We start from the raw sequence: 26644 nt of genomic DNA on the forward strand, positions 1-26644 counted from the left end.
CGTGGAAATTGTGCTGCCGGGAACAATCCGGGGTCATTTAGATGACTTAATAGGTCTTTTTCTAGCTATCTGTATTAAATCAATGATTCATATAAATTACGCCAAAGGGAGTTAATTGTTATTATGTGGTCTAAAAAGCTGCCAAACTAAGGGCAAAATTCTCCTTGCGGCGCATGGAATAAAATGGAGTTATGTTGTGATTGTCAAAAGCATAAAATGGCTGAAGTGTTCACCTTTCACGAACTGAAACTGCAACGGTGACGCTGGAAAGGCTGAGGGAGCTGGGGCTCTGGAGCTTGGAGGAGAGGAGACTGAGGGGTGACCTCATTCATGGTTACAGATCTAGAAAGGGTGAATGTCAGGAGGATGGAGCCAGGCTCTTCTTGGTGACAACCAATGATAGGACAAGGGGCAATGGATAAAAAATGGAACACAGGAGGTTGCCCTTAAATTTAAGAAGCAACTTGTTTGGGGTGAGGGTGTCAGAGCCTGGCCCAGGCTGCCCAGGGAGGTTGTGGAGTCTCCTTCTGTGCAGACATTCAAACCCGCCTGGACACCTTCCTGTGGAACCTCAGCTGGGTGTTCCTGCTCCATGGGGGGATTGCACTGGATGAGCTTTCCAGGGCCCTTCAACCCCTGACATTCTGGGATTCTGTGAAGCTTTGGAGGTTGTGGCGTGTTTGGAGGCTTGGGTACGTTTGGACGTTCTCCAGGACACGCAACAACAATCGAGGGTGAAAAAGGAGGAAATTGTGCTTCTTCGTCGCCCAGATCTGGAGGGGAATTGAGGAATTCGACTTGGTTGGTTCAGCGGGAGCTGAGCTCCTTAATATCTTGGAGGGATTAGGCTGTAGTTTATGTAATATGGTTTATTTCTTATCTCTACAAGAAGGGTGCCGCTCCCGTTCTCTCTTGCAGGAACGTTACAAAGAAGAGTATTTCAGATTGATTTCTTTTTTTATGGTCAGATCCTGTGAAGATGAGGCTTTGTAGGTGTCTTAATTAGGGAGCTATGGGTAGAGGAATAGGCTTGGCTCACAATATGTCCTCCAGGCGTATTTTCAGGGCTTTTTGAAGATGAATTGTGGCTTTTCTGAGGAAAGATACATCAAGGGAGATGGGACAGAGGATGAGAAGCTTTGATGGTGCCCATCGCGTGCTGTCGCTTTGGAATATTTCTCACCGTAGTCAATCGAGAGGGAAAAAATGTCCACCGCGTGTTGCTTAATTTCAGTGTGGACTTTGCATAGAATTCAATGTATAATGAGAATAAAATGTGAGGGTGGAAACGCTGGGTGTTGTGTAAAGGAGAATGGGTAGAAGATGCGTTTTTAGGGATTGTTGGGAGGAAAATCTGGTGGATTTGTACATGGAAAAGTCCGGAAAGTGGCAAAAACCAGGAGGAGATGGAAGGTGTTGGATAGAGAGGTTTTGATAAGAGAGAGGAGGACGACTAGGATGGAGAAGTTGGCACGGCAGAGCTGCTGAGGGCAACCTGGAGGAACTTTGAGTGAGTACACATATTAATTAGAGTACACACATTAATTAGAGTACACGTATTAATTAGATTTCATGTATTAGAGTGCACGTATTCATTAGCGTTGATGTGGAAGCTCAAGAGCAGCACGACGCGCTAGAAACTTAGGAAACGACGTTACGGAAAATGGGGAAACTCCGCGCTCTCTCGTTACTGAATAATTAAGGACGGGTAATTTCTGGCCTGCTTAGTGACCTGATCTGACTGCAAGAAGTGAAATGTGCGGGGTAGGGATCAGGGCGCTATTAGACACGGTCGTTGCGATTGGGCAGTAATGGAAGAGGAGATGGTTAAGGTTCTTTGTTCCAGGGCTGGAATAAAGCTTTTTACTTTTCTCTAATGCCATCAAGAATTATTTTGACCCATCTGCGCTATTCCAGCAGGTGAAATACTCGTATTTGCATTCCTAGGATCTCCATAGGAACTGGTGGAGATCGCTCTATATTTCAAGCGTGGTTTTCATTGGCATCGCTGCTCTAATATCTGTGTCTCTCTACGTGGCAAAGGGAATCAAATGAAGACAAATTATGTCTACGGTGATAGAAATTCCTAATGACTTCAAAAGGATTGATTGGGATTGATTTAAACAAGTGTAGTAGACGCTAGTGAAAGAAATGTTGACTTAACTCATTTCTAATTGCTCTTCAGCTTATTTAAGAGTGAGTTTGTTATTGATAAGTACTTAAGGTCTTTGAAAAATTGTGGTGAACTTTTGAAACACCATTATGAAAAAGCAGTTACCCACCTTAAAATGATTTTTATTGTGACCTAATCTGCATGAATGGCTCAATTAATTACTTGATTAAGTGTAGTTCGATGCCAGGATGCTGCTCGGATATGAAAACATGTATGTTTTGGCTATAATGGAAGATAAAAGGTGTGATAAATAGTCAACTGTTGCTTTAGGAAACCTTACGGATAATTAAAAAAGGTATTTTGGGGCAAAACTCTTCCCAGGACACACGGGACAGCAGAACCATTTGTAATTTCTAGAGATAAAAAGGTTAGTAGCAAAATCATTCAGTCAAGACGATTTCATCAATGGAGCGTAGCTGTTCTTTTCCCAAGTGGAAATCACAACAGCGAGAACTCTCTTTGTCAATACAACAATCTGCAAATTGATTTTGTTGTCATGAGTACGGCGGAGGAAAGATCACACCTGCCTCGTGTATTAGCAAAACGTCATGAAGAGATCAAGGTCGATTCGTAACCTGTGATTTTGTTTTGAAGTTCGATTACAAACCGTTAGTTGGCTTTACAGGATGGAGAAAGGATGGATAAAACCATCAGAAGTGGTGCATGCCGGTCTTGTGCTCTTGTTTTATCTGGCTGTTCCTAAATCTAGTGTTTCACTCGACAAATAAATGTCTTATTTTGGAAAGCTCATCTTTTGTTGCTGGAAACATATTTTCTCACAAGAGACAACCTTCCACTGCGAGACTTCATCCAACATCTTACCGTGTGTTAAGGGAATGTCAACGAAAACCAGATTCTACAACTGAAGCACAGAACAGTTTGGGTTGGAAGAGACCTTCAAAGTTCATCCAATCCAACCCCTGCCATGAGCAGCGACATCTTCAACTAGACGAGGAGATTCCAAGGATGGAGGTGGCACCTCCTCTCTGGCACCCCATCCACTGCTTAATCCTCCACATGGACTTGTTTCTACCTTCCGCCAGCTGGAATTCTCCTTGTTGCCACTTGTCCCTCTTGCCTCTCTGAGCACCTCCAAGAGTCTGGCCCTATCTTATCCGTAGGTACTTGCAGGCACCAAGAAGGACCCCCCAAAACCTTCTCTCCTTCGTTCTGAACAAACCTCGTCACCACATACTCTTGCAGGGGTGGCTCCATCCCAGGTGAGCGACTCTGCAACCACCTTTGCTGAACCTCCATGAGTTTCCTGTTAGGCCATTTCTCCAGTGTAGCAAGATTCCTCCAAATGTTCAAGATTCCTCTAGTTTATCCTTAATGCGATATTTGTGAACTTAAAAATGTTTTCATAGAATCATTTTGGTTGGAAAAGACCTTTAATGTCTTTGAGTCCAACCATTCCCACACCCCCTGGCACTCCCTCATGTCCTGAGAACCTCATGTCCGTCTGTCCAACCCTCCAGGGATGGTGACTCCAGCACTGCCCTGGGCAGCCTGTTCCAATGCCCCACAGCCTTTTGGGGAAGAAATTGTTCCCCACATCCAACCTCAAGCTCCTTATTCTATGTTTGATACTCTGAGTTTACCAAACCCTTTAATTTCAGAAACTTCTCACAGGCCTTGAGGTGTTGAGTAGTTTTGTATCTTGACGTTGAGTTTTCATGGATGTGCACGACGTTGCTTGTGGAACGCGTGTCTGTGCTCCTGTCCCCATCCTGGGGACCTTGCTGCTTCCAGTCCCTTTTCACCCTCATCCTCCAAATCTTCCTCCCCTCTCACAGAATCCCAGAATCCCAGAATGTCAGGGGTTGGAATGGACCTGGAAAGCTCATCCAGTGCAATCCCCCCATGGAGCAGGAACACCCAGCTGAGGTTCCACAGGAAGGTGTCCAGGCGGGTTTGAATGTCTGCAGAGAAGGAGACTCCACAACCTCCCTGGGCAGCCTGGGCCAGGCTCTGCCACCCTCACCAGGAACAACTTTCTTCTCAAATTTAAGTGGAACCTCCTGTGTTCCATTTTTTTACCCATTGCCCCTTGTCCTATCATTGGTTGTCACCCAGAAGAGCCTGGCTCCATCCTCCTGACACTCACCCTTTCTATATCTGTAAACATGAATGAGGTCACCCCTCAGTCTCCTCCAGCTCCAGAGCCCCAGCTCCCTCAGCCTTTCCTCACATGGGAGATGCTCCACTCCCTTAATCGTGACCGAAGTCATAGAATCATTTTGGTTGGCAGAGACCCTCAGGATCATCGAGTCCAACCATAACCCAACTCTAGCACTAAACCATGTCCCTAAGAACCTCATCTAAACGCCTTTTAAGCCCCTCCAGAGATGGTGACAAAGTCATTGCTGATGTTCCCTAACCTTCCACAGGCCGGACAGCACAAGTGTCAGGGGTGAGTCTTTGCTTCTCCTGGTTGCTTTTCTCTCCTGAGCGTCACCAACGTGCTGCGGCCTTTGGGGAGATCAGGGATGAATTTTTGCTCGTATCGCCCTTTTCTCTCCGTGGAAATCCTCTCGGCTACATCTTGTATTTTCATCCTTCGGGGTGAAGCGTTTTCCTTGGGATTTCACTCCTCCGCTGCCTGTTCCCATTGCTGGGCTCCCTTCACCAGTACAACTATCTCAGGAGCCATATGGTGAACCAGATCAGTGAACAGCAAAAAGAAAGGTTATTTTTAACCCAGATCAGATCACTAATCCCGTTTGCTTTAGAGTTCCATAGAAGTCATATTGGTACAAAGGCAATTTTTGAAGGGAGGAAAGATGGGAAGAGCTTTCCAACCAGTAACATCCCTGCGGTTTCCTCCCCTGTTTTCTGCCTTCCAGAATTATTTCTTTCCATGCTTTTATTTCCTCCACTGTGTTTTCACAGGTGTTTCTGGCTTCTAACACCTCCAGGTGGATCTCAACTGATATGTTTTTTGCCAATACCTCTGGTTTCTCAGGGTTTGTTTTCATGGTTTTTGTATTAATGTGCCCTGAGAAGAATTGGACTTGGCTCCATTCTGGATAATCTGTGTATATTCATTAACATTTTGCCCTATTCTTTCTGAATTTAGACACTAAACGTGTTTCACTCTATGGCAAATGTCTCCGTTATCCCCTCTATGATATCTCCTAACCCTTTACCTTTAAGTTCCAGTCCTTTAATTATATTGACTGTGTGAGTAACGGGGTCTGAATTAACTCTGAGAATGAATCACTGTTGGTGTTTTTCCTGATGTCCAAACCGATTGTCCATCATGTTCTCATTCATCTCTCTTTTCTAAAGCTTGTGTTAGTGTGTTTTCCTTAGATTTATGGGTTTTTAAATACAGGTAAAGGTCAAACTGAAGCTGTTTTCACTGGAAGGTTTATTTCTATTTTTAAGACATTGGCTGCATATAATTCTTTAATACTGAAACATTCCGAAGGTTGGGTATTGTCAGCACTGAAGTAAATCATTTCCTTCAATTGACGCTAATCTTAGATAATTTAATTGTTGTCTTTGCCTACAATGTCATCTGCGACTTCAAAACCTCCAAGTGTCTTATATACAAATTACCCAAGTGAGAAGAACTAATCCAGAATCAATACTTGAAGAACCGGTTTTGAAAACTGGATGAGAATAGGAGGGAAATAACTTCTACTTTTGAAGAATTTTTCCTGCTGGAATTCAAAATATGTTTGATCCAAGGACAAGCCTGATGTGTGGGTCACAGGATCACAGAATGGACTGGGTTGGAAAAGACCTCAGAGATCATCCAGTCCAAGCCTTGGTCCAACTCCAGTCCATTGACCAGATCATGGCACTAAGTGCCATGGCCAATCTCAGTTTCAAAACCTCCAGGGCCGGTGAGTCCAGCACCTCCCTGGGCAGCCATTCCAATGCTGACCACTCTCTCTGCACAGAATTGCTTTCTAATCTCCAGCCTCAATTTCCCCTGGCAGAGTTGAAGCCCATGCCCCCTTGTCCTATTGCTGACTGCCTGGGAGAAGAGCCCAATCCCCCCTGGCTAGAACTGCCCTTCAGGTCGTTCTAGAGAGTGCTGAGCTCACCTCTAAGCCTCCTCTTCTCCAGACTGAACAAGCCCAGCTCCCTCAGCCTCTCCCCACTGATACTGATCCATTGATCACATCCCTCTCAGCTTCTCTTCTCCAGCTCAACAGCCCCAGCTCTCTCAGTGTCTCCTCATCACAAAGATGCTCCAGACCCCTCAGCATCTTTGTGTCCCTCTGCTGGACTCTCTCCAGTAATCCCTTGTCCTTCTTAAACTGAGGGCCCCAGAACTGGACCCAGTACTCCAGATGTGGCCTCACCAGGGCAGAGCAGAGGGGGAGGAACCTCCCTGACCTGCTACTCACACTCTTCCTAATGCAGCCCAGGTACCATGTCCAATGTCCACCCTCCCTGCTGCCCCAGGGGACGTTTATTCTCTAATCTCAGTCCATTTAATGGTATTTATTGGAGCCCAGAAGATCCTTTTCTGTTTTGCTGGGTTTGTATACATGGAGAATTAAACACAAACCGGTGTGGAACGGGGTTTAAGAGAAGATGCCTGGCTCCAGTTGAGCATCATTAAACCTCCTCCAGTTGGATTTGAACTCCTAATGTTTTCCTCTTTCTTCAAAAAACCCAATCTTGGCGAAGGCCCCATGCGAATGAAGAGACGTGAGCGGTACAGAAGGGTTTTGAGACGTAAAATTGGCTCACGAGGAAAGTTTTGCAGTGCTGTCCAACTGAATAAAGTCATTTTCTCAGTGGAGAATGCTGTATTTTTACTCCTCGGCACATCAGACACTCTTAAGTTTTTATCTTCATTTGATAAGTAGCTGCGGAGTGTGTTTTTAAATGAATTACGCCAAGACTTTTATCATAATGATCTACTATCTACGAAAGAAGGTTTTTTAATCGCCATGTTCTAATTAATTCTTCATCTATTTTACAATGCATGTACCCAGCTCCTACCACTGGAGTCCAATTTGACAGGAGGAAGAACAAAAATAACGGGCAGACAAAGACAATTAGAGGAGAATAATTGTAATAAGAACATCGTAATGGTGTAGGTACTAAAACTAAATGTTGGTACTAAATATTGGTCAGAGGAGGATAGAATGAGAATGAAAAATATTGATTTGCTGCATGAAATGCCACGTATAGTTAGTGAAGATATTTGGGAACAAGTTATTTTACTAAGTGGCTGCTGTAATTTTATAAGGAAATGTTAAAGGATTTAAATTTTTTCACACCGAGAAGAAAATAGGAGGGGAAGGACTTCATGGCAAGAACCACGTTGGGTTTCTTTGCTCAACTTGATGGAGGTAAATTGCTTTAAAATCTATGGCACATCATCGTGTAATTAGCAAATTAGAAGTTAATGGGAAACTTGGGCAGAATGTATTCAGCGTTAATTAATTTATTCAGTATATTGGGGCAACTTCGGCTCTAGAAAAGAAGGAGTTGACGGGGGTTGGTAGGAAGTCAAAATCAGTCAGCAGGAGCTGGAAGAGTCTTGACGCCCAACCGAGATGGTTTTCCAATTGCAGTTGCAAAAATGGGGAGTACAAACGAAAGAAGGTGAAAAACGTGTGAGGAGAAAAGGTTTAGCAACATCTCGTGTCTCTAAAAAAATCCCCAAATGGGACAAAATCCCTTGACATCAGCAAACAAGAACCTCCCAAGCTCTGTCAAACGACCTTCAGGCTGGACGGGGCTCTGAGCAACCTGAGCTGGTGAAGATGTCCCTGCTCATAGCAGGGGTGGCACTGGGGGAGCTGGGAAGGTCCTTCAACCCAAACCCTTCCAAGATTCTACAAACACAACCTCAACCTCTTCAACTCAACCTCCCCCACTCAACCTCAACCTCTTCAACCTCCTTCACCCAACTTCAAGCCCATCTCAACCTCCTCAACCTGAGCTGGTGAAGATGTCCCTGCTCATGGCAGGGGTGGCACTGGATGAGCTGAGAAGGTCTCTTCAACCTAAAATATTCTATTATTCAATGATTCTACCTTCTTTGTACGTCTCAGCTGCTCAAAGGACCTTCTTCATCCATCTTGGCTCTTCCTGGCTGCCCATTGAGGGTCCTTCTGGTAGATGGGTAGTTTGGGACGGTTCCACCATCTCTTCCAGACCCTCTAATATCCAGATTATGACTTTAAAATAAATAAGAAGAGCAATAACATCGACTGTGAAAGCATTTTTAGTTAGCAGATTGAAGAGCAGTTAAATAGCATCCCAGGAGGTATTTGAAAGACTCAGAGATGAGGTTCTTAGGGACATGATTTAGTGGTGGCCTTGACAGTGTTGGGTTAATGGTTGGACTTGATAACCTTAAAGGTCTTTTCCAACCAAAACGATTCTCTGGTTCTATGAATATTTCTCCTTGTGTTCTTTCCATATTTGATTTCAGAAAATATATAGAATTTTTTCAGCTAGTCCCACCTCTGGTGATATTCTCAGCTCAATAACCGGGTCACCTGGAGCTCCACCTTTGTTATGGGACATGGGCTCCATCTTTCCGTCGGTGTTTGCCAGTGTGAGGTCAACATTTCCCTTCCCTAATGCCCCAAGGGAGCAGTACTAATATTGTCTCCATAGGGACTTGTGTGCTGGATGACGATGCTTTTGATTTCGAGACACTTCAGGTGACTGAAGGACTTTCATAATAAAACACTAAGGTGATATTTCTTCACTTCTCTAACCTCTTCATGGATTCACACGTTGCAAAAAAGGCACCAGGCTTGTGCTGTTTCCCTAAATTTTCTAAATCAATTGATATCCAGACGTTTGCGCATCAACGGGGAGGATTTTGGTTTCTCTCCATCTCAGATGGTCTGGTGGTGCTTTCCTGCAGTTGGTGATTCTGAGAACTTCAGTAAAAATGAAGATTTATATGTTTTTTTTCCTATTAATTTCTGATTTCACGCTGTTTTCTTCGCTGGGCTTGAGGTGCCTCTCAGTGTAACACTGCGGTAGAGGATGTTCCCAAAGAAACTCGGTGTCGTTTTACTCGATTTGATGTTGGTTGGCCTGTTCAGGCCCAAATCCTGAAAAAGAGCTGATTAACACGTGTTTACGTGAAAGCTTCATCTTTATTTTACAGAATCACAGCATTTTGAAAATGGAGAAGACCCTCATTCTGATTTCCTCCCCTCCTGCTGCTGTTTATTTTTAATTTCTGTCCTTAGGTGGTAGTTGATGTGTACGGTCAGCAAGTTTGCTGGGGACACCAAGCTGGGAGGAGTGGCTGACACGCCAGAGGCTGTGCTGCCATCAGAGACCTGGACAGGCTGGAGAGTTGGGCGGGGAGAAATGGAATGAACTAGAACAAGGGCAAGTGTAGAGTCTTGGATCTGGGCAGGAACAGCCCCAGGTTCTTGTATAAGTTGGGGAACGACCTATTAGAGAGCAGTGTAGGGGAAAGGGAGCTGGGGGTCCTGGGGCCAGCAGGGTGAGCATGAGCCAGCACTGGGCCCTTGTGGCCAGGAAGGCCAATGGTACCTGGGGTGGGTTAGAAGGGGGTGGTCAGTAGGTCAGAGAGGTTCTCCTGCCCCTCTGCTCTGCCCTGGGGAGACCACCCCTGGAATATTGTGTCCAGTTGTGGCCCCTCAGTTCCAGAAGGACAGGGAACTGCTGGAGAGAGTCCAGCGCAGCCACCAAGATGCTGAAGGGAGTGGAGCATCTCCCGTGTGAGGAAAGGCTGAGGGAGCTGGGGCTCTGGAGCTGGAGAAGAGGAGACTGAGGGGGGACTCATTCATGGGATCAATATGGAAAGGGGGAGTGTCAGGAGGATGGAGCCAGGCTCTTCTTGTTGACAACCAGAGACAGGATAAGGGGTAATGGGTACAAACTGGAACACAGGAGGTTCCACTTAAATTTGAGAAGAAACTTGTTCCTGGTGAGGGTGTCAGAGCCTGGCCCAGGCTGCCCAGGGAGGTTGTGGAGTCTCCTTCTCTGCAGACATTCAAACCCGCCTGGACCCCTTCCTGTGGAACCTCAGCTGGGTGTTCCTGCTCCATGGGGGGATTGCACTGGATGAGCTTTCCAGGTCCCTTCCAACCCCTCACATTCTGGGATTCTGGGATGTAGACTTTGTGCAAGACTCGCCGTGTATTCCACCCCGAATCGTTGAGCCGCAGTGTATAACCGCAGAAAGACTCTGTGTCTTGATTTGAAGGTGTAAATGTTGAGTGGCTTTGCTGTTTTCTTTTACTTACAGCGATGGAAAAATATGTTGTTGGTATTTTTATAGGAAGGCAAATTGAGGTATTTATTTGTAAGAGAGGCATGGTAAATATGTATTTAGCTGTCTCTCTGTGTTTAATGAGAGTGGTTAGGAAACGTGAGCGGCAGATAACGCACCATCCATCCCGTATCCTTCTCCTCCTTTTATCCCACGTCCCCATCGCTCCTCCTTCTCCCACCGCATTTCATACACGTCCCCCCTCCTCCTTTCACTCCAGCGGGGATAAAGCCCTCTCTTTGCTAACGAAAACCCTGTTTTCCGACACGGAGCCTGACGCGTGTCTCTTCCTCTCTCGATCGCAGAGCCGTGGAATGCTGTGAAGACTCCCCAGCCGTAGACAAACCGCTCTCCGCGTCGTCTCCAGCCCAAGAAAACTCCTCGCCAAGAGGTAGCGCTTCATATTTTATGTGTCTCCTTCAACCGTAGCGCTTGGAGTTGAGATATCGCTCCAAACGCCTCGTTTCCCTCGGCGGACACAACACACTTGGGACGCCGCGGAGGTCGCAAGCGTTGAGTAAAAAGCGTTGGTGTTCGGTACGGCTCGGGCTCTTGTTTGTGTTACACGAACTTTGCTACAGAGTCGCGTTACGTTCTAAACCAAGCAAGAAATTTCCAGGTCAAAAATTCATGAGCTCCAGCGACGCTTATTTTATTGTGTTGATTTATAAGGTTAATAAACCCGTGGTAATCAGCAGCTTGGGGTAGAACACGCGGTAGGTATGTGCTGCTCCTATAAAGAACTCTGAGAGTTACGGGAGGTTTTTTTAGTATTTATTAGTCTTAATATCTTCCTAGTAAATAATTTATCTTTGTTTTATATTAAGTACTACTTTTGTTTTATATTAAGTGTTCCCTGACTGGGCTAAAATCAATGGGTGTGATTCCTGGTGTAAGTTTCTGTCATCTATCCGTCGACAGGCAAATTATTTTCTAATAGTTTATATTGTGGCCTTTCATAAAAGAAAGCCAAGAACATTTTTGTATAATATAAACTGTGTAACGTGGTCTGTAAATTGGTTCTACCTGCAGTATTTATTGTGGTGTACGGCACCTGGCGCTACGGGACCTGATCAGGTCAAACCCTCTGGGCGTTTATAGATCAGAACATCAAATATCAAAGTGGGATAACATGAAATCCAGCTAGCAATGAAATATGAACAGACCACTCCAGCAAATCCTCGCGAAGCACACGATTATGGGCTGGAAATTACACCAGCCAAACGTCGCTGTGGGTTTAAATTCTCCCCTAAATATTAGGGATTCCCACTTAGTTATTGCTGCGGAGAAGACCCCGTGTCAGCCCGACCCAATGCAGCTGGTTTGGTGCAGGGTTGTGGAAAAACCAGGCTTGGCTCTATTTTTCTTTCCCATTTTAAATGTTTTGCTGCACTCTTCGTAATATGAACTTTAAATGTCAGCTGCCAGGATACCCACTGAGCGTTCCGCTCCCACTCAAGTCGCGTTTGCTGAGAACCAGATGCCGACAGACGAGAACGGCGCTGGCGGCTGCTCTTGGACCCGCCGATCCTCGCAATATTTTAGCACGTAGAAGCGTTCCAGCCCCGTTTTGGGGGGAAAATAACCTGCCCCGATGAGATACCAGTATGGGGAAAACCTGGTTATTGTTTCTTCCTCATCCCACCCTCAGCACCTCAACCCATCTGTTGAGGTTGGAGAGTGTTGAGCATTTCAGAAAAGCTTTACTCCCTTCTTTGTACCAACCTTGAAGCAACGATGATGTCCCCCTTTCCGCCTCCATTTTTGTTGAATATCATGCTGGAAAAAAGGATAAAGAAAAGGAAAAAGCAGGGGGGACATCTTTATGCTGTTTCTGTCCCCTTTTTCTGCCCCGTGGGCTGAAATATTAGGCTACACTGATTTTTCTGGACATGAGATACTGAGGCCCAGGGTGACAAAAAGGCAAAGCTGAGAGTGGGAGAGAGATGGGGACTCAGACTGGAGAAGTGGGACTGGCGGTGGTGGAAAGTCTAGAAGACAAGATGTTTTCTCAAGTAATAATACGCCGTTGAGTGTTGGCTTTGCATGAGAAAGCTTCTGGTCCAAGGGGCTCCCGCTCCAATTGTGCTCCACGTTAAGAAATATAAGTTGAATCTTTGGGTGTCTGAGCTCCTGGAGACCTCGAGAGAGGAACCAGTGGAGCTTGAGGAGGTTTGGATGACGAGACACTCGTTGTCTTCTTCAAGTTGGTGGAGGTTTCTCCTCAGGTTTTCTCTTCAGGCTGTGATCGCCCTGCTTGGGGGCTCCAGCAACCATATCAAACATTGACTTTTGGGTGTCTTTATTTTGGATCAAACCTCCCCCTTTTAGACTCGTGATGGTGTTCAGGAATTAAAAAGCTGAATAAATGGAGGTAAACTCTTGAAATGTGCGTGTGTCCGAGCTCTTAGCTTAGTTCATTTAGGTTGTTTCCTCTCCCCCAAATCCCGAGAGGAATTCCGGCAATCCAATAGTTAATGTGTGTGTAAAATCCATGTGTGTCTAAAAATACCTCTCTTATCTGTGTAACCGTTTGGTTTGATGTAAATATTTTTCAATGTGCTTTTACATGGGGCCGGTTTCTATACAGCATGCGCGAGTGGAATTTGGCGTGCGCTTAACCGGGCCTGGACTTTATAATCTGCTTTTGCTCCCTTCACCTCAGTGTTACTAAATACATACGGAAAGTTTCGGATCTTCAGTCTCCTGAGCGTTTGTGCCAGTTTGGTGGGGTTTTTACTGGGTTTTTACTGGGCAGGGAATGCACCAAGCCCAGAGCTGAGGTGGAGCATCTTGTCAGCAGATGATGGATCCTTCTCCGCTCTTGGGGCACGACTACCTCGCTTCGTGGTTTTCTTTTCTTCTGCACGAGTAAATCCTTTGTTCACAGAGCTTATGTTTTCTTGAATTGCCAGGTGTGTTTTGCAGTATAGATTTCCTTTCAGACAACATATAATGGGGAGTTTGGTTTCTGTTCAGACAAGTTATGGACTATGTCCAGCTCTAGTGTCCACAGAACAAGACATGGGCCTGTTGGAGAGGGGTGATGGTTTGAAACTAAAGGAGGGAGATTCAGGCCGGACATGAGGAAGAAATTGTTGGCCCTGAGGGTGGTGAGAGCCTGGCCCAGGTTGGGCAGAGAGGTGGTGGCTGAACCATCCCTGGAGACATCCCAGGCCAGGCTGGACGGGGCTCTGAGCAACCTGAGCTGGTGAAGATGTCCCTGCTCATGGCAGGGGTGGCGCTGGAGGAGCTTTAGGGTCCCTTCAACCCAAACCATTCTGTGGTTCAATGTAGGTCCCAGGATCCTTATGAGACACTACAGGATTATTTGAAGAGTGGAAGCAGCTCCCTTTCCCTTCTTTCTGGTGGAATCTAATGTCGATACCAAGGGCAGCGGTTCATGTTCCCTTCTTTCCTTTGCGTCATGCTTAGAGGAGGTGAATATGTCATATTAGAACATGAACAGTGGCTTAAAATGTAGCCTTTAAAATAATTAGAACGTTTTGTGGATTTTAGTGGGTTTGTGTGTGCTCCGTGACACGCGTGGTTCTGAGTTGGGATCAAGCTGCTCCTCCACATGACTTGTGACCGTATTTGCACTGCAGTCATGTGTGAGTAGATGGAGCGTAAACTGGGGCTGGGAATGTTGTCTGGTGCTTCAGTGCTCTTTAATTTGGAGACATCTCAGCCTGACATTCAAAGAGATGAAGTGAGTAGCTGGGGAGAAAGCGGCTGAGACTCTCAGCTTGAGATTGTGGGTTTTCTGATTCAGGTGTGGGTTTGAGAGGGGGAAATTTCTGCCCCAAAGGGCTGTGGGGCATCGGAACAGGCTGCCCAGGGCAGTGCTGGAGTCACCATCCCTGGAGGGTTGGACAGACGGACATGAGGTTCTCAGGACATGGGGCAGTGAGAGTGTTGGTTTAATGGCTGAACTTGATCATGAGTGTCTTTCCCAACCAAAATGATTCTCTGCTTCCCTCTTTCCCATGCCAGTCACGAGTATTGCAGGTTTGGAGGGCTTTGGGCTCTGTAATTACTTTGCCCATTCTCGCTTCACGGGAATTTTCACTTCCTGAGACGTTTTGTTTTCCTTTGTGTTCATTAGTGCAATGCTGCAATGGAAACCCCCTCCGTGATGTACCTAAATATTCTGTACCGTATCGCATAGGGAACCTTCTTCCCTGGATAAGGTAATTAATTTGTAGAGATTAATGACCCAACATTTCATCCTAAGCAGCATTCTTGCAAATGCTTCTCTTAGTCAGGTCTCCTCCCTTAAAAAAACCCCTTTTTTAATGCTTTTGGCTCAGTATGTTGTGGGATCGAAGTCACCAGCTCATCACACACACACGAACTGTGGCTGCGGGTCCCCGCAGGAATCATTTTATTGACAAAGCAGCTTCATGGTTCTTTATGGCTCAATAGTGCTGATGCGCAGTAATTGTTAGAGGAATGAGGAGTGAGCCGTCGTTGGGAAGATGACATTTCCCATAACAAGAAAAGAAAGAAACTGTCAAAAACTGATTTAAAAACAAATGAAGATTATAATAAGGTTTATGGATGTAAGCAGCAGAGAAGATCTGTGACACCAGGCTTTCCAAGATGCGCTGGGCCGACTCTTTATCTATAAGCTTATGTGATGTATTAAAGTGATCCATGGATATTGCCCTGAGCTGTGTAGAGAGTGCAACAAAAATCCACCCGTGTCCTGGGCTGCATCCCCAGCAGCGTGAGCAGCAGGGGGAGGGAGGGGATTCTGCCCCTCTGCTCCGCTCTGGTGAGACCCCCCTGCAGTGCTGGTCCAGCTCTGGGTCCTCAGCACAGGACACACATGGAGCTGCTGGAGAGGGGCCAGAGGAGCCCCAGGAATGATGCGAGGCTGGAACAGCTCTGCTGGGAGGACAGGCTGAGAGAGCTGGGGTGTTCAGCTGGAGAAGAGAAGCTCTGGGGAGACCTTAGTGTGGCCTTTCCAGACTTGAATGGGATGAGAAGAAAGATGGGGATGAGCAGGGCCTGTTGTGATAGGACAAGGGGTGATGGTTTGAAACCAAAGGAGGGAGATTCAGGCCAGACGTGAGGAAGAAATCGTTGCCCTGAGGGTGGTGAGAGCCTGGCCCAGGTTGGGCAGAGAGGTGGTGGATGAACCATCCCTGGAGACATCCCAGGCCAGGCTGGACGGGGCTCTGAGCAACCTGAGCTGGTGAAGATGTCCCTGCTCATGGCAGGGGGGGCACTGGGGGAGCTGGGAAGGTCCCTTCAACCCAAACTATTCTGTGATCTTATTCTATGAGAACTCTTCAAGTGGTGCAGACAAACAAGAACAGGACCCCCTGAGAAGCTCCTGAAGGTCCTTGCCAAGCAGGCAATGGTCAGAGATCTCCTCCAGGAGCAGTTTATCTCCTCCTGCTGACAAAGCGCCACAGCACGCTCGGCTCTTGCAGCCGCTGTGGCTGAGACGAGGTTATAGGGAAACATCCACCATGTTCCTCCACCGTTCTGCAGCGCCGTCCCGCAGCGTTCGCTCCACGTCTCTGCTCTCGCAGCAGCCGCACTGGAAACAGCAGCTTTTCCTTCAGATGTATAATTCACCACCTCTTCCCGGCGTGCCAGCCTTGTTTGTATTGATAAGTGAATGTTCTCTGTGTACAGCCTACTGATCATTCCGCTCGTCGCGCACAACGCCGCTAAATATACCTGTTTCTCTTTATGAATTTGCGAGTTGGGTTAATCAGCTACACCTTCTGCAAGTTCTTTTGTGAGCTCATAAAAGCCGCGTGTTCGGATTTATAGTGCCTAAAAGGGGTAAACTGACATTAAAAGCATTAATTAGCCTCGATTGGCTGCACAAGGAACAGAGTTGGCGTGAGCCAGCTTTTGATTTTGCCCTTCGTGGGCCTTTGATTTTTGCCTGAGCTGCTTAAAGGGTCTGTATCTCTATTTTTTTTCTTGCTAGATTTTATAATTAGGCTTCAGCGTGAAATACAGTGATTGGCCTTGAAGAACAAGAGCCCTGGACAATTATAATAAGCAATAAAGTTATAAAGCAATTGGCCAGAACTTTCCATATATTTTAATGGAGAAATATTGTGTGATAACTTGATACCGTTAGATTTACAGGGACGGGATCCAGAGGGTTTATCATAAACTGTGGGCACCCTTCTGTCTTAGATATTATCACATCAACTGTTCAATGAAAATGGGTTGGGCCGGGTTTCCATCCAAACCTGCTTGTGATTACAGAGCCAGGAGATGCCCCGTGTGGAACCTCCAGTGCTGCCTCGTGTCCTTTGTGTGATACACGTGGAGTCACCATCCCTGGAGGGTTGGACAGATAGAGATGAGGTTCTCAGGACATGGGGCAGTGCCGGGGTGGATTAAGGTTGGATTCGATGATCTTGAGGGGCTTTTCCAACCAAAATGATTCTGTGCTTCGAAGAGCGAATAATGACATACCGATGTCTTCTGTTGGAAGGATGTTTGCGCTGTGAAGTTGTCTGGCGTTCTTTGTAGGCCACTTCAAGGTTTGGCAGCTTTGAAAGCATAATAGTGTTTGGTTTCCTCTCCTCTCACTGTTAGTTATACGAGTAGAAACCCAATAGCAGCTGGAGATCTTCCCTGCAGGTAGACACGGAGACAGACTTTTGAGCAGGGCCTGTTGCCATAGGACAAGGTGTGACTAAAGGAGGGAGATTCAGGCCGGATATGATGAATAAATTGTTGCCCTAAGGGTGGTGAGAGCCTGGCCCAGGTTGGCCAGAAAGGTGGTGGATGAAGCATCCTTGGAGATATCCCAGGCCAGGCTGGACGGGGCTCTGAGCAACCTGAGCTGGTGAAGATGTCCCTGCTCATGGCAGGGGTGGCACTGGGGGAGCTGGGAACGTCCCTTCAACGCAAACTATTCTATAATTCTATACTAACAATTACTTTGTTAGAGGATATCATAGGTCTCTGCTGGACAGAACCCTCGTGGGGTTCAGACACAGTCACAACTTTCATCTCTCTCCCAGTACCCTCATTCCCAGGTCTAAAACTGATGGGACACCCATCAAAATATGTCCTGGTGGTACCTTTGGCCCCATGGCCACACTTTGCCCTCATGGCCACACTTTGCCCTCAAGGTGCTGCCTTTTTGCAATCCCATGGAAAATTCCCTTCTGTATTAAACAACTGAGTTCTGGTCAGTGAAAGTGCCAAGGGCCTTCTGGTTTTTGGCTTTGTAAAGCAGTGCTAGGATGGGTTTGGGGCTTTTTTAGGATCTTTCTCTTGTTTAGAGTCCTTGCTTGAATCTATTTCTGAATGGAAATGAAAATCCAATCGTGGAAGATGGAATTGTGATTATCATTTTGCCTGGTCCAGTAAAGGGTTGGAGGTAGAAATAAACCTGTATTGTTTGTTAAACGAGGATTGGTTTTATTTTATTATTTTATTTTTGACAAATAATAATTTAAAACTTTAATAATTTAAAAATCCAACAGTGTCAAATTTTGGATACCCGGCATTACACCACGCGTTTTCAGTTGATCTCGTGGAGATAATACAGCAAAGCAGGCGATGGACGTGGGTCCCCAACAGCTCTTTCAGAAGAGGATGTTGCAATAACAATAAAAAGTGCCTTCTGCCCAAGTGTAATAGTGTAATACGTACCTGCGTGTGTTGCTTCACCACCAAGTTAGTCCTTGTTTCTGGAGGATTTTTGCAAGCTATCATCTTCTTGCTCATAATTATCATTGTTCGCTCTTTCTCCGGCTTTTTCTTTCACAAAATAAACAGTTTCTAATGGTTCCTTCCTTCTTGGCCATCAAATAATGGCAAAAGATAAAATTTGTAATAGCTGAAGACTTCCAGAGCTGGGTGGTTGGGAAGGCAGAGCAATTAATTCTACGGGGAGTTTGCTTTTAGATTAATTTAGAATCACGAGTTAGACTTAAAACAATAATTGGGATTGAAAAGGATAATTAGGATTGAACCATTTCTTCTTAAAACCTGCCGTCCTAGGGAAATTCGGCTCATGCCTTACGCTCTCTGAGCATTTCCAGTCTCCAAACTTCGCAAGCCTGATAAGGGAAGAAGTCTCAGAAGATGATGAAATTCTTCTAAGCGATGAAAATACAGCAGGTTCGAGGAAAAAGGCTTTTTAGAAGCGGATAAATTGGTGACGCGTGTTTACAGACAAAGCACCAGCAAATCTTTAGGGATCTGATCAATACCCGGTCATGGGAGGAGCTTCATTTTGAGTTTCTACTTGACCAAAGTCAATGGACATGAGAAGTAAATTCACGGGAAACCTTTCTTTGTCATCGAATCAATTCATCATATATCTCAAACCTTTTTTCTCTCAAGGAAAAGAGGTAAAAGAATGTTTTGAGTGATTCTGTAAGATGATGAGAGTCGCACGTTATGTCGGGAGTGTTGTATCTATTCAAAATACTCTCTCCAAGAAACCTTAAAATAGATATTTCCTCTTTCCTTTCTTGCGAAACCCCAAACTGAGACCTGTTGGAATCTGTCCAGTTGTCTTCAGGAACTGCAGTGGAAACACAATTTCCAGAATTATGCTTAATGGGTTTAATTAGGCTGATGAAGGGATTAGGGAGGACCGGGGGCAGGATTAGGAAACTGTTATAACAAGTCTTAGACAACACAACGAGAGGGGAATTCTCCCTGCCTTGCTTTTGCTTTGGGTTTATTTACTTATTTATTGGCGTTTAAACCATTTGGAAAAGTTTCGTAGCGTGTTTATACCCTCGAAGAAATTCTCTGTGTGTGTTCGATGGCTAAATATAGACAATGAGATATCTGGGAATGGAACTACGCACGTGGAGAGGTGATGGTGCTTGTGGAGGACTTGGGAATATTGAACCGTAAACGTTCGCCATGTATTCAGGGGAATAGGAACTGCCTTGAAACTGCATTTTGAGCCCAACTTGGTTCCTGACAGCAACACAGACAGATCTGAAATGACAAATAATCTTTAGCAGCGCGGAGAGATTGAAGAGCTGGGTTTTCCCTCATTTATCTATCGGTTCGTGTAGGTTCCCGAGTTTGTTTTTGCGCTGCAGCTGAGAACATCCTCGGCGCTTGGAGCAGGGTGAGCAGCGCGGGTCCTTGAGCCGCTCTTGATTCTCCTGCCTGGAGAAGGAGCAAAACACTTCAGGCCCAAGCTCTGATTCTGACAAGTAAAAATATTTTCCTTTGCTTGAAAGAGCTTTATGTCTGGGGCAGGGGCCTGCAGCTGGGGAGAACAGCCCCCTGCACCAGCACAGGTTGGGGTTGAGCTGCTGGGAAGCAGCTTTATGGAAAAGAACCTGGGAGTTGTGGGGCACAACAGGGTGACCATGAGATACCAGTGTGCCCTGTGGCCAATGGTACCTGGGCTGCATTAGGAAGAATATGAGCAGCAGGTCAGGGAGGTTCCTCCCCCTCTGCTCTGCCCTGGTGAGGCCACATCTGCAGAACTGGGTCCAGTTCTGGGCTCCCCAGTTTAAGAAAGACAAGGAATTACTGGAGGGAGTCCAGCACAGGGACACAAAGATGCTGAGGGGCCTGGAGCATCTTTGTGATGAGGAGACACTGGGCTGGGGCTGTTGAGCTGGAGAAGAGAAGCTGAAAGGGATTTGATCAATGGGATCAATATCAATGAGGAGAGGCTGAGGGAGCTGGGCTTGTTCAGTCTGGAGCAGAGGAGGCTTAGAGGTGAGCTCAGCACTCTCTAGAACGACCTGAAGGGCAGTTCTAGCCAGGGGGGATTGGGCTCTTCTCCCAGGCAGTCAGCAATAGGACAAGGGGGCATGGGCTTCAACTCTGCCAGGGGAAATTGAGGCTGGAGATGAGAAAGCAATTCTGTGCAGAGAGAGTGGTCAGCATTGGAATGGCTGCCCAGGGAGGTGCTGGACTCGCCGGCCCTGGAGGTTTTGAAACTGAGATTGGCCATGGCACTTAGTGCCATGATCTGGTCAATGGGCTGGAGTTGGACCAAGGCTTGGGCTGGATGATCTCTGAGGGCTTTTCCAACCCAGTCCATTCTGTGATTCTGTGTGATCTCGGAATGGGTGTCAGAGGATGGAGCAGACTCTGTTCAGTGGTGCCCAACGCCAGGGTGAGGGGCAACGGGCACAGACTGAAACACAGGAGGCTCCATCTGAACATGAGCAGAAACTTCTTTGTTGGGAGGTGCCAGAGCCTGGCCCAGGCTGCCCAGAGCGGGTGTGGAGTCTCCTTCTCTGAGACATTCAAACCCCCTGGGATCCTGTGTGATCTGCTCTGTGACCCTGTATGAGCAGGTGGCTTGGACTGGATGATCTCCAGAGGTCCCTTCAACCCAACCACCCCGTGATTCTGCGATTCTGTCTTCGCCCAACACATCCGAGTCCTTGAGCAGTGAGTTGCTTGTGTGTACCTTGTTCATCAGACAGATTTTGGGGTGAAAATAGAAAACCTTCGAGCTTCTGTTTTCTTTTTAACTCTCAGTCAGCTCATCCTTGGAAATAAATCCAGCGTGTTGGGCCCACCAGGGTGCAGGTCCTCGTACCGTGTCCGTATGGCTGGGAAAGTTGAGCCCATCTACAACCGCAGCCTGTGGATGGTTTTTCACGGCGACCGCAAATACTTCGATCTTTGACTCGCCGTCGTTTGTTTTCCTTCCCCACTCCAAGGAAATGGCTCATTGCGGTATGAGAAGTGTTAAATCGACTCGAGTGCTTTGTTTGCGCAAGGAGCGCTTTGAAGTGAATCTTTGAAGTTTCTTCTATGATCTGGGATTCGATTAGACCCATTTTTACCCAGCAGCCTCGTCGCAGGGGTTTTAGTTGGGAGATTCTCACCAGCTATTTCAACTCCAACAAGCATTCAATTTTAAGGCTATTACCTGCTCAGATAGTGCAGTAATTTAGGGAGCGGAATCATAGAGATGGCGAATAAAAACAAGTTCAAGCTACAGTGGAATGAATTGAAATACAGGAGGAATACAGGTTCCAATAAAAGTTGGGGAATGAGCTGTTGGAGAGCAGTGTAGGGAAAAGGGACCTGGAGGTCCTGGGGACAACAGGGTGGGCATGAGCCAGCACTGGGCCCTTGTGGCCAGGAAGGCCAATGGTACCTGGGGTGGGTTAGAAGGGGGTGGTCAGTAGGTCAGAGAGGTTCTCCTGCCCCTCTGCTCTGCCCTGGGGAGACCACCCCTGGAATATTGTGTCCAGTTGTGGCCCCTCAGTTCCAGAAGGACAGGGAACTGCTGGAGAGAGTCCAGCGCAGCCACCAAGATGCTGAAGGGAGTGGAGCATCTCCCGTGTGAGGAAAGGCTGAGGGAGCTGGGGCTCTGGAGCTGGAGAAGAGCAGACTGAGGGGGGACTCATTCATGTTTACAGATCTAGAAAGGGTGAGTGTCAGGAGGATGGAGCCAGGCTCTTCTCGGTGACAACCAGTGATAGGACAAGGGGTAATGGGTGCAAACTGGAACACAAAAGGTTCCACTTAAATGTGAGAAGAAACTTGTTTGGGGTGAGGGTGTCAGAGCCTGGCCCAGGCTGCCCAGGGAGGTTGTGGAGTCTCCTTCTCTGCAGACATTCAAACCCGCCTGGACACCTTCCTGTGGAACCTCAGCTGGGTGTTCCTGCTCCATGGGGGGATTGCACTGGATGAGCTTTCCAGGTCCCTTCAACCCCTGACATTCTGGGATTCTGGGATTTCTTGAAAATTTTATATAAAGTCCACTGCAACGTTCTTCCTGTGCTGAGATTGCTGAGATGTCGAATAACTGAATAACACCAGATATACAAAATATTTAGCTGTTTTTTAAAATATATATATATATATACATATCTATATATATATATATATATATATTTTAGTATAAGGAGAAGGCACCTTTTAGTCCTGATGTTTCTGATCCGAACTCGCCCGGTTTCCAGCCGTCACTTTTAATACGCGACCCGTGCTTCAGCGGCAGACGTGACGGGGTCGCCCGCGGCATCGGTGGAATCTCGCCCATCGGCTTTGCTGAGCGTGTCTCCAGAGCTGAGTCTCAAACTGGCACGGTAAACCCCCTCTGGAGTCTTGGCCAACTCCCCAAATTACTTTCTCCTGCTCTTTTGATCCTTTGGGTTCTATTCCAATGTGGTTTTTTTACTCTTCGTCAAGACGTCTCGCTTAATTGCTGCGACTGCTGGGCAGCAATCTTGCTTTCCTGTCTTAAAACCTCCTTTTCTTCAGGTCTTTCATAATAATGGAGTTTCTGGGAGCGAGCCAGGCCTTTAACCCCAAGTGTCTTCTAGGTTTGATACCAAATGTGGAGCAGCACAGCCAGATTTCTGTCCTAATCCCTCTTCTCGAAGACAAAGACGTCGGTGCTGTCTAGACGTCGGCGTTTGAAAGATTCTTATTCGCTTTTTCCCGTGGGTTAAGCCAAGGCTGAGAGTTCCTTCTTTTCGCCTTTTCATCCCACATAATAGTCCCCAAAACCTGCGAATTCACCGTCGCTCAACGGCCGAAATCCCACGGACAATTTGGGGGTAGGTGGCCTGTGCCCCTTTGGAGCAGAGTCAATGGAAGAAGACGCGGTGAGTGGTCCTCGTGTTCTACAAACTACGCGTTTGTCATTTAAAATGTGGTTTTTTTACCCATATCAACCGCTGTATTCGATCACAAGATATTACCCAACAGTTCTTAACCTTTTATACTTCTTTTATGGTTTATTTAATGCAACGGCCTTTCCTTGGGTCCGCATTGTGCAGCTTCTCAGTGTGGATCCTTACAAGCTCCGGATTTTGAGTAGGAAAACTAACAACTTAGCCCGTTTCCCGGTCTTTCGATATTTTCCTTCTACTGATGGCAGCTTTTGACCTTTCTTTATTTCTTTGGAAGCGTTCTGCTGGGAAGTTTAGCTAATGAGAGCTCATTAGGATCCTCTTCACCCTTGGATGTGGTTTGGTTCTGTAACAAAGAGGAGATTGGGTAGAAAAACTTTGGGAAAATTGGTAGGGGAGCAACATTTGCTGTAAGAACGTTATCACAAGTTCTTTTTGCCTGATGTTCTCGCTCATTTTGGAGGTGGGTTCCTTACATATATTTATTTTCAGCTGAAGTGGGGAAATATTGGTCTTCGCCTGGTGGATCCTCTTGCAGATGTGAAGGGTTTTTCCCAATTTGTCCATCTCTCCGAGGAAATATGAGTTGGATGCGTGAAGGTGCCGGCCATACTCATCCTCACCCCGAGATCCATGGCTGGAATGAATCTGCAAACAACCGAGATGTAGCTCTGAGAGGAAGAGACGTAAATAGGTGAATTTATAATTTAAAGGTTGCGGTTTTTCGTAGTAAAAATGGAAATGGGAGAAAAATCAAGCCAACTTGAGGCTGAATTCCTCAGCACTTCAGTGTGTCTGTCCGTCTTTCTGGAGAAACGTTGTGCTTTGCGTCTTGTGAACAGTTGAGTGCGTGATTTCTAGTGAAAAACAGAAGACAGCTTGATGTTAAGAGTGCAGGTTCAAAAAGCGTAACGGGGCTGTACGTCATTGTGCTTTCATTTTGTTCTCTGTATATTTCTGTCCAGGTTTCTCTCTCTCTAAAAACACCATTTTGTGAAAGGTCTGAGTGCTACGGCAATTTTGGGGGAATTTCTTAGATCTTTAGCCACCTCAAAGTGAAGCACCCAGTTTTTTGTCTGGTTTGTGGGGACACGTAGACATCTACAGCAAATGGTCATCCCGAAGCTGGAGAGCGTTGTCTTCAAATGGGATGGATTTGTCTTTGAAGTTTCTTCCACTTGATAATGGATGATACTTGGGTCACTAATGGAGCTTAGAGACCAAAAATCTGATTGGAGATAGGGAAGATAAATGGTACCCTGTGTGTCTTGCCTATTTTGGTGTCTACTATTGGATATACACACTAATATATGCGTTATTAGATATTTAATTAAAATATATTAATAGATAAGATATTTAATTGAAATTAGTCTTCTTTATATGAACCTAAACCACGTGTTGTAGATCAAATGATCTATCTAGGAATTGTACGTTGGCTTTGAACCTCTTTCGGGTGACCAGTATCTTGTTGCTTTTTAATTCAAGGTGACACTTGGGTCTTGCTCAAGGAAGGAAAACTGATTAGAATTGGAAATGGTCCTGGCGACACTCCACATTTCTGAAGATGCTGGTCGCTCTGGTGGACTTGGTTTGGGGTTACTAAATATTTTGCATTAATGTTCAGATAACGTGGAATTTCAGAATCTGTAGCCAATACTTTTGATGATTTAAAAAGGGTTAGAGGCAGAAAGCTTTTAGACTACATAAAGAAATTGAGTGTAGTGGTGTTGTATAGGAGGATCACTGCAGCTGATTTATCATCACTGGCTTCCTTTGATGCCTCCGCTCCATTTAATGGTCCCTCTGGTTGGATTAACCATAGAATTATGAATCATTTTAGATGGAAAAGACTCTCAGGATCATCAAGTCCAACCATAACCCAGCCCTGGCACTGCCCCATGTCCTGAAAACCTGATCTCCATCTGTCCAACCCCTCCAGGGATGGTGACTCCAGCACTGCCCTGGGCAGCCTGTTCCAATGCCCCACAGCCCTTTGGGGAAGAAATTGTTCCCAGATCCAACCTCAACCTCCCCTGGCGCAACTTGAGGCCGTTTCCTCTGCTCCTGGCACTTGTTCCTGGGGAGCAGAGCCCGACCCCCCCTGGCTCCAAGCTCCTTTCAGGCAGTTCAGAGATCAGAAGGTCTCCCCTCAGCTCCTGTTCTCCAGCTGAACCCCCCAGGTCCCTCAGCCGCTCCCATCACACTTGTGCTCCAGCCCCTTCCCCAGCTCTGTTCTCTTCTCTCCACTCACTCCAGCACCTCAAGGCCTTTCTTGTGAGGTGATCCCACCACCCCTCTGGACACCATTTTGTGTTCTGAGATGATTTTGGTGCCCCTGCGGTCGCCATTTTGAGCCCTGAGATGAGAGGCCCAAAACTGCCCCCAGGGTTGGCGGTTTGGCCTCCTCAGGTCCCAGCACAGGGACGGTCACTGCCCTGGGCCTGCTGGCCACACCAGTGCTGGTCCCAGCCAGGATGCTGGTGGCCTCTTGGCCACCTGGGCACACGCTGGCTCATGTTCAGCCGCTGGCACCAACACCCCCAGCTCCTTTTCCGCCGGGCACTTTCCAGCCGCTCTTCCCCGAGCCTGTAGCGCTGCCTGGGGTTGCTGTGACCCCAGTGCAGGACCCGGCACTTGGCCTTGGTGAACCTCAGACAATTGGCCTCAGCCCATCGATCCAGCCGGGCAGACCCCTCTGTATGGCCTTCCCACCCTCCAGCACATCATGCTTTTTAAAAATTCATTTTTCAGGGTGTTATTTTGTGCTGGAATTGTATCAGCAGAATATGGATCTCCACAGTGCAATCGGAATATTGGCTACACAATCAAATATTGTTTAGACAAGCAGGGGTGCAGATGGGCAATAATATGAGTACTGTGGGCAACAATAAGGTAATTTCTTTTTCTCCTGATTGTTTAACTAAATCTATTTATAGTAGGAATATCTGTGGTAGTAAAATAGAAGGAAAAAGCGATGTGTCCGCATGAGTTGTTCTTGTTTTCGTGCCCCAGCTCTGACCTCGCTCCCAACGCCTCGTGCCTCTGCCTTCAACTATATTTGTTTTTAAAGGATTTTTCCTCCTTTCTGCTGCTTTGATTCCGCTTTTCCCTTTGAAATGCAGACACACAGCTGAACCTTCAGTTCTCATTATCATCAGCGTCTTGCATGTCCATTTGTTCTTATTTTGTCTTATTTGTTTTCAATCCCACCTATGAAATATCTGCAGTTTCAAGAAACAAAACCACAAAGCCACGTTTATGATCTGATTTTTCTGTCGCTCCGCTGCGGCTCACAAATAAGCGTCAGCCTCGTAATGGACACAAATAGACTTACGGACTCTTAAATATTTTGGGAAGATGATGGATTTAAAGCAGGGAAATTAAAATGTGAAGGCAACACATCTGGACCCCTCAGTTCCAGAAGGACAGGGAACTGCTGGAGAGAGTCCAGCGCAGCCACCAAGATGCTGAAGGGAGTGGAGCATCTCCCGTGTGAGGAAAGGCTGAGGGAGCTGGGGCTCTGGAGCTGGAGAAGAGGACACTGAGGGGGGACTCATTCATGGTTACAGATATAGAAAGGGTGAGTGTCAGGAGGATGGAGCCAGGCTCTTCTCGGTGACAACCAATGATGGGACAAGGGGTAAT

At 46.6% G+C, this 26644-nt stretch overlaps 1 protein-coding gene across 5 annotated transcripts in view; it reads left to right on the top strand.

Annotated features, from left to right (window-relative positions):
* FAM168A (family with sequence similarity 168 member A) overlaps positions 1-26644 on the top strand; it is a 197715-nt gene that overhangs the window by 42696 nt on the left and 128375 nt on the right. For 2 of the 5 annotated variants that reach the window (XM_065833833.2, XM_065833843.2), the window contains exon 2: positions 10724-10809. The exons of 2 other annotated variants lie outside the window; for them this stretch is intronic. The gene's annotated coding sequence lies outside the window, so the exon portion shown is untranslated. Of the gene's footprint in view, positions 1-10723; positions 10810-10880; positions 10956-26644 lie in introns of those variants that run through there. One more of the 5 variants, XM_071813935.1, reaches the window with a different exon arrangement.

This window comes from Patagioenas fasciata, chromosome 1 (assembly GCF_037038585.1).
Source record: "Patagioenas fasciata isolate bPatFas1 chromosome 1, bPatFas1.hap1, whole genome shotgun sequence".
NCBI classification, from domain to species: domain Eukaryota; kingdom Metazoa; phylum Chordata; class Aves; order Columbiformes; family Columbidae; genus Patagioenas; species Patagioenas fasciata.